A 7,542-nucleotide genomic window follows, 5' to 3' on the forward strand; every position below is an offset into this window, starting at 1 on the left:
CTGATTAATGGTCAATTTACAGTCAAAGAAAATAGTATTGACATATTTCAAGTCCATATAGGATTTGATATGAAGTTAGAAATCGACAACGGAACAAGATGACTTATTGCCTTTGTGTCCTTGAAGTGGATTTAATCATAGTTTTATTACAAGAAGGCTAAGTTGTCCCTTACACTGCACTCTACTACTGTGTGTGCATATAAAGACTCACACATTCAAATGAACTTATAATTGACAATATGCTTGTCATACTACAGTGTAAAGGCACCCAATGTGTTTTCACACAGAATGCATCATGCTTTGATGTGTGTAACTAAACATCTGCAGAGTACATGTAGGCCACAGTAAATATGGAGTCACTTTGCCACTTACACAGATTTGCAGGTGTTATAGCAGGTGCAGTGAAATGCTTATGTTACTAGCTTCAACAGTGCAGTAAATGTCACGCAAATACAATACAAATAATCAAAAAACCTAAACAAGATACTGTATAAAGAAATGACAAACGGGACCAATTAACAATCCAGAGTAGATATAGAGTGAGCATTTGTCCGAATCGAGAATATAAATATGTGGTGTGTATAGACCAGAATATAAATACACCCAGAATATAAATATGTGGTGTATAGACCAGAATATAAATACACCCAGAATATAAATATGTGGTGTATAGACCAGAATATAAACACACCCAGAATATAAATATGTGGTGTATAGACCAGAATATTAATACACCCAGAATATAAATATGTGGTGTGTATAGACCAGAATATAAACACACCCAGAATATAAATATGTGGTGTGTATAGACCAGAATATAAATATAAATATATAAAGAGAATGGTATGTACAGTAGTACATTATGTATATTAGGATGAGCTATGTCGAGAATACAGTATATACATACACTGTATGTAAACAACAGTATATAAACAGAATATGAATTGACCTGCATTAAATGGCTCTGTACAGTACATGGGGCATTAGTCTCAAGGCACAGGGCAGTGTACCGGGCAGGTAGCCAGCTAGTGATGACTGTTCAACAGTCTGATGGACTGGAGATAGAAGCTGTTTTTTAGTCTCTCGGTCCCAGCTTTGATGCATCTGTGCAGTCTCTGTCTGCTAAGAAGGTAGCAGAGTGAACAGACCGTGGCTCGGGTGGCTGAGGTCCTTGATGATCTTCTTGGCCATTCTTTCACACCAAGTGGCGTAAATTTCCTGGAGGGCAGGCAGCGTAGCCCAAGTGATGCGCAGTGCAGATGCCGTACCAGGCGGTGATGCAGCTCGATGGAATGCTCTCGATGGTGCATCTCTAGAGGTTTGTGAGGGTCTAATGGGCCATGGCAAATTCCTTCAGCTGCCTGAGGTTGTAGAGGCGCTGTTGCGCCTTCTTCACCAAGGTGTCGGTGTGGTGGGACCATTTCAGGTCCTCAGTGATGTGCAAGTCAAGGAACTTGAAGTTGGAGGAAGGATCAAAAGAGTTCTGTTATCTCTGGCAGAGATTGGTTGTGGTTGTGGTTGTGGTCGTGGTTGATCCTTCATATTAGTAACAGTCTATTTGTCTAAGGATGTTTCGTCTCTATAGGATGTGAGTTAGGGACACAGTTCACAGATCAGTTGGAGGTAATATACAACATGCACAGTATATGCTGTAGGTAATATATTATCACAATTTTAATTATATATAGAGTATACTGTATATATCCACATTCTATTCTTTATTTGCTTGGTGAACTATGCACATCCTTGGACCTGCTTGGAGTAACCCTGAACTGTAAAATGTCATGGTCAAAACAAATTGATACAACAGTAGCTAAGATGGGGAGAAGTATGTCCATAATAAAGTGCAGCTCTGCCTTAACAACACTATCAAAAAGGCAGGTCCTACAGGCCCTAGTTTTGTCGCACCGTGACTACTATTCAATCATGCGGTCAGGTGCCACAAAAAGGAAATTAGGAAAATTGCATTTGGCTCAGAACAGGGCAGCACAGCTGACCCTTGGATGTACACAGAGAGCTAATATTAATAACATGCATGCCAATCTCTCCTGGCTCAAAGTGGAGGAGAGATTGACTTGTATTTATGAGAGGTATTGACATGTTGAATGCACCGAGCTGTCTGTCTGAACTACTGGCACACAGCTCGGACACCAATGCATACCCCAAAAGACATTCCACAAGAGGTCTCTTCACAGTCCCCAAGTCCAGAACAGACTATGGGAGGCGCACAGTACTACAAAGAGCCATGACTACATGGAATTCTATTCCACATCAAGTAAATGATGCAAGCAGTACAATTAGATTTTAAAAACTGATTAAAAAAACACCTTATGGAATAGCTGGGACTGTGAGGCAACACAAATATAGGCACAGACACATGCATACACACACACAAACACGATAACATACGCACTATACACACACATAAACATGGATTTAGTACTGTAGATATGTGGTAGTGCTGGAGTAGGGGCCTGAGGGCACACAGTGTGTCATGAAATCTGTGTATGTATTGTAAAAAAATAATAATAATAATTGTATAACTGCCTTAATTTTGCTGGACCCCAGGAAGAGTAGCTGCTGCCTTGGATCCATAATACATACAAATACAAATAGTATTCAATGCATTCAAGACTAAATATCTGGCATTTCCAGAGTTGCTTCTGCTAGACATGTATCGCTGCCTCATCCTATCACTACTTAGAGGAAGGCTGTGGTAGTGAATGTTAGTAAACATCACCTCTGATTCCTGTACTGTAGTGTTATCTTTCCTATGAGAGAGATAACCTTGAAACACATCAACCGAACCAGGGGAAGACTTCAAAAGAAACAATGTCCCAGACCATGGCGATGCGGGCTCTGAAACTATTTAATCAGGTTATCTCCTCCTTCCCTCTGCAGGGACCTGGAACTATGTCTGCATCCCATATGGCACCCTATTCCCTATATAGTGTCCATAGGGCTCTGGTCCAAAGTAGTGCACTATGTAGAGAATAGGGTGCCGTTTGTGGGAGTTGTACTGAGGAAAAATATATTATGTAGCTCTATTTCTGTTCTGTTCTTTGACAAGATGATGAGTCAAGCTGTTGAATAGGCTCACAATAGTTTGGTTGATGTTAAAAAATCTATTTTTTTTATCATACAACTCATAGACCCAAGGTCCTGCAGAATCAGGATCACGTAATCACATTTGAATATCAATCATAGAGATACATTTGCTCTTTTCCAAAGAAAAACATACTGACATAAATCTCAGTTCGTTACTCATTTTGAGTTGCTTTTTTGGTTTCTAGAAGTTTCTCTGAAATGGTTAGCCACCAATGGACACTTCTGTTAATTTATGGATAAGCTGGTTTGTGATACATTCTCTTTCTCTGTGGAAGCCATCACAGACGAAGAAGAGACCAGCATGATTACAGGCCTCTCCTTATTCCATAGATGACATCATAGATCATATCATCAAGTGGTTTGGGATTCTCTCTGTATGTGTCCCACTATGCAGTAATGTATATGAAATGCATACTGTATTGTTGAGCTTAGGCTAAGTGGTCAGATTTGTTGCAGGAGGGAAACATCAGGTCAAGAACGACCCCATGTGTACATACATGCACGCACACATACCGCACACATGCAGGCAGGCAGGTACACAAACAGCCACACACACACAGTATATGTGGTACACTACACACACACACACACACACTTCATGTGGGTCCATATGCTGTCCACTGCAGGTTGTTACGGGTGGTCTTATCACGGTGAATTACACCTTTCAGATAACAACCTATCAAAGCTGGGCTAATTGCTTACTCCTGTAGACTAAAGGCCAGATGCTCTGTTACCTCTGAGGTTGATTTTGTATTTGACTTGTCGTCATGATTTCATCGTTCCTGGGAGTGCGTATTGTCCATATTTAGTTGTCCAAGTTCCCAAGATATGTAACTTTCAAAATACAGAAATCATCCCCGTATGATGCAAAACGCAGCATCACATGCAAAATGTATCATACTGGGATGATTTCTGTATTTTGAAAGTTACATATCTTGAAAACTTGCGTGCTGACAAGCAAAACATGTTGGGACTATGTCACCAATGGACTAATGATAGAAATACCAACATAGTCTTCCTGTAACTGCTGTAAATGTGCCACTCAGTCTCATTCATCTGCTTTTTCCATCTAGCAGCAGCAGCAGCAGAGACGTAATTCAGGCCTCTACATTTCCAGTGGTTCTCGCCCAATGTTGTGTCTGGATCTCCAGACTGTATCACACCTGAGGGGATATCTTATCCCAATCAAAGGAATGAGGTTAGATTTCAGATTCTAGTTGTGACAAGCTGCTGACAGCACGGTATGGTGCTGGTGCAGAAAAACTCAACTTTGAATTTAAGACCACTGTGCATTCCCCCCCAGTCCCTACATAGAATGTCAGTTTTATAAGGACTTAACCCAGTAATCATGGTCAAAGTATTTGTTTTAACGTGAGGCCCTGACTGTTTTCACTCAGCCTAACCCAGCTGATGGCCTCAGCTAATTCTCTTTCCAAACCTAAAGGCTGATCTCAAACAGTTTACATTAAGTTATACATATTAGTTTACAGTGAGTAATGAGTACGGTGAAACAATCAGACCAGAAGTAAACGGGAACATCTCAGGGGGCAACTTCACCCCTTTTCCTTTTACTAGAGACAATGAGGGTACATAACCACAATGCAGTGCAGTAAAGCCATTAATGGTGGTTGGTCAGGCATCAGCTTGGCTCTCCCAGCAGCAGCTGCCTCCACGGCCTCTTTGTCATCTTTAATAATTTCACAGGCTGATAAACATTTGTTATTATCCCCAAAATTCTCACATCTTGCAGGAATATGTTCCTGCATAGGCATGCCTGGCACTTACTTATACCCTGAAAGCTGCTCCCGTTTGAAAGCATTTTTGCGCTGCTTGCCTGCTAGCCCTGAGATAACTATACTTAGCCAGCTAACCGCAGTACTTTGCCCTGCAGTTAGGGCTGAGAGCGAGCGAGAGAGAGAGAGAGAGGATACTGGGATCTTCAGTACCTCCCCTCCATACTTAGAAGAGACTCGTTAGTTTAGAGGCAGTTTGCTCGTTTGCTATTCAGCTGTTTTGAGCAAACATGGTTGGCAAGACTGCTCTACATAACATTATAGATTAAATCTACATAGGCCTACTGTTAAAGCTGAATGAAAACAACATCTTGCAGAGATTGGAAAGACACTAAAGTTTATAGAGACACACTAAAGTTCACTTAGGTGTTACCGCAAGGATATTTCCCTCTGGTTTCACTGTATCCAGTGCAGCCCTTGCCATCGGCACCTCAGGGGGGTGATGATATTGATTTGATGTTTTCTAAAGAGGACTGTGAGAACAGGGGAAGCTGATAGGACATGGCTGCACCTTTCAACAACTGTCTTTTCTCTGCTGGATAAACAGCCAGGGAGCAGCCAGATCTCTTCCTTCACTACAGCAGGCTCCGGTTCCTTGAAAGGGATGAGCTGTCGGGTTCAGCATGATGTGTCATGGCCCCTTTTGTCCTGTGGTTCCTGTGTATGATCCCTTATGACAGAAGGGCTCACTAGGTGTGTGTGTGTGTGTGCGCGCGTGTGTGATTACTGTCCCTCAGAGTGAGGCCAGCACAGACATTCCATCCAGGTGACTCAATAGGCCAGTTTCAAGAGCACCTCTTCAAGCAGATAGCCCCATGCATTGTATCTCCTGTAGTCCTGTATTATATAGACACAATACTGTCTTTCTCCTACGGGACAACTGTACCAGCTCACTATCTGTCATCCTCTTCAAAACGGTAAACTTGAGAAGTGTTGCTCATACAGTTTCACCAGAGACAGTGAAGTGCTAAACCATTGTGTAAAGCTTTAAAGCATTGAACAAAGCTATTATGCTGAAACAGAAAAGTATTTTTCTATCACAAAAAGGAACTGTTTGGTAGTCTGCCACCTCCTTCCCAAGCCCTGATCCATACATTCCAACTCAATGTCACTTTCAGCTTTGAGGATTTTGGCTCCTCATGACACGACAAGCGATAACGTTTATATTTCTGTAAACAATAACACGTCAGTATGATCATAAAACAAGTCTCTAGTTGTGTCTATCCTCTTTAAGCCCGAGGGGATCTGAGCCGAGGAGACAGTTGAAATGGATCCTCTCTTTGAAGAGCCAGGGCAGATCGTCATAGGTACTTACCCAGGACGACAGACCATAATAATCTGCTGCCAAGCTTTATACAGCCGTTTTCTTTCCCACACCTAGCACCTTACACAGGCCGGTAGGAATTCAACACGGGAGGTGTCACTGTGTGTGTGTGTGTGTGTGTGTGTGTGTGTGTGTGTGTGTGTGTGTGTGTGTGTGTGTGTGTGTGTGTGTGTGTGCGTGCGTGCGTGCGTGCGTGCGTGCGTGCGTGCGTGCGTGCGTGCGTGCGTGCGTGCGTGCGTGCGTGTGTGTGCAATACAACTGACCATAAAACATATTTTAAATTGAGTGTTATTTATCTATTTATCAGTTTGACCAAAGTAGCAGAGAGGCAAAAAACAGAGAAGCGAATCCTGCTGTTTTTCAACATTCAAAACAGATCGATATGGAAGAGTAGTCAAAGAGTCAGTGAGATAAATCATTTATTTTAGCTTTAACGACTGGATCACATTGACGGGCTGCCAGGTAACAGTAACAGGTCAATCAGGGGAGAATGACTGCCCACTCGCATTGAGGATTTCCAGTTCAAGACCGACCACGGTACTGCAGGCATTGTTTCCAGAAAAACAGGATCCCCATTATAGTGAATGGGGAAATCTCGATCTTCTAGTCAATATTCGTGGATATAAAAATAAAAAAAACACAATCATGGTACCAATAATTGCTTCTATTTCACCAGATGTATGTCCTTGAACCGATTACTTTCAAATCACACACACAGACAAAGTTATAAGGATAATTTGTGGCTAATGGCAGTCTGCAGTACCTCATTCGGCCTTAAACTTCAGCTACTCCATGAGAGGGGGCAGCACTGAGCTAGCCTGCAACGTCACTTCCTAGAGTAGCTCAAACTGCGCATGCAATGTTTCCTTTTGCCCTCAGAACAGCCTCAATTAGTCCGGGCATGGACTCTACAAGGTGTCGAAAGCGTTACACAGGGATGCTGGCCCATGTTGGCTCCAATGCTTCCTATAGTTGTACCAAGTTGGCTGGATGTCCTCTGGGTGGGGTAGACCATTCTTGATACACACAGGTATATGTGTGTATCATGTGTGTAGCTTTACACAATGTCCGGGTTTGGCCCAGGGTAGGCCGTCATTGTAAATAAGAATTTGTTCCTGACTTGCCTAGTTAAATAAAGGTTCCAACATTTTTTTAAATAATGTCTCAATTATCTGAAGACTTAAAAATCCTTCTTTAACCTGTCTCCTCTTCATCTACACTGACTGAAGGGGATTTAACAAGTGACATCAATAAGGGCTCAGCTATGATAGCTTTCACCTGGATTCACCTGGTCAGTCTATTTAATGTAAAGAGCAG

Source organism: Salvelinus alpinus, chromosome 7, assembly GCF_045679555.1.
Source record: "Salvelinus alpinus chromosome 7, SLU_Salpinus.1, whole genome shotgun sequence".
NCBI lineage: Eukaryota > Metazoa > Chordata > Actinopteri > Salmoniformes > Salmonidae > Salvelinus > Salvelinus alpinus.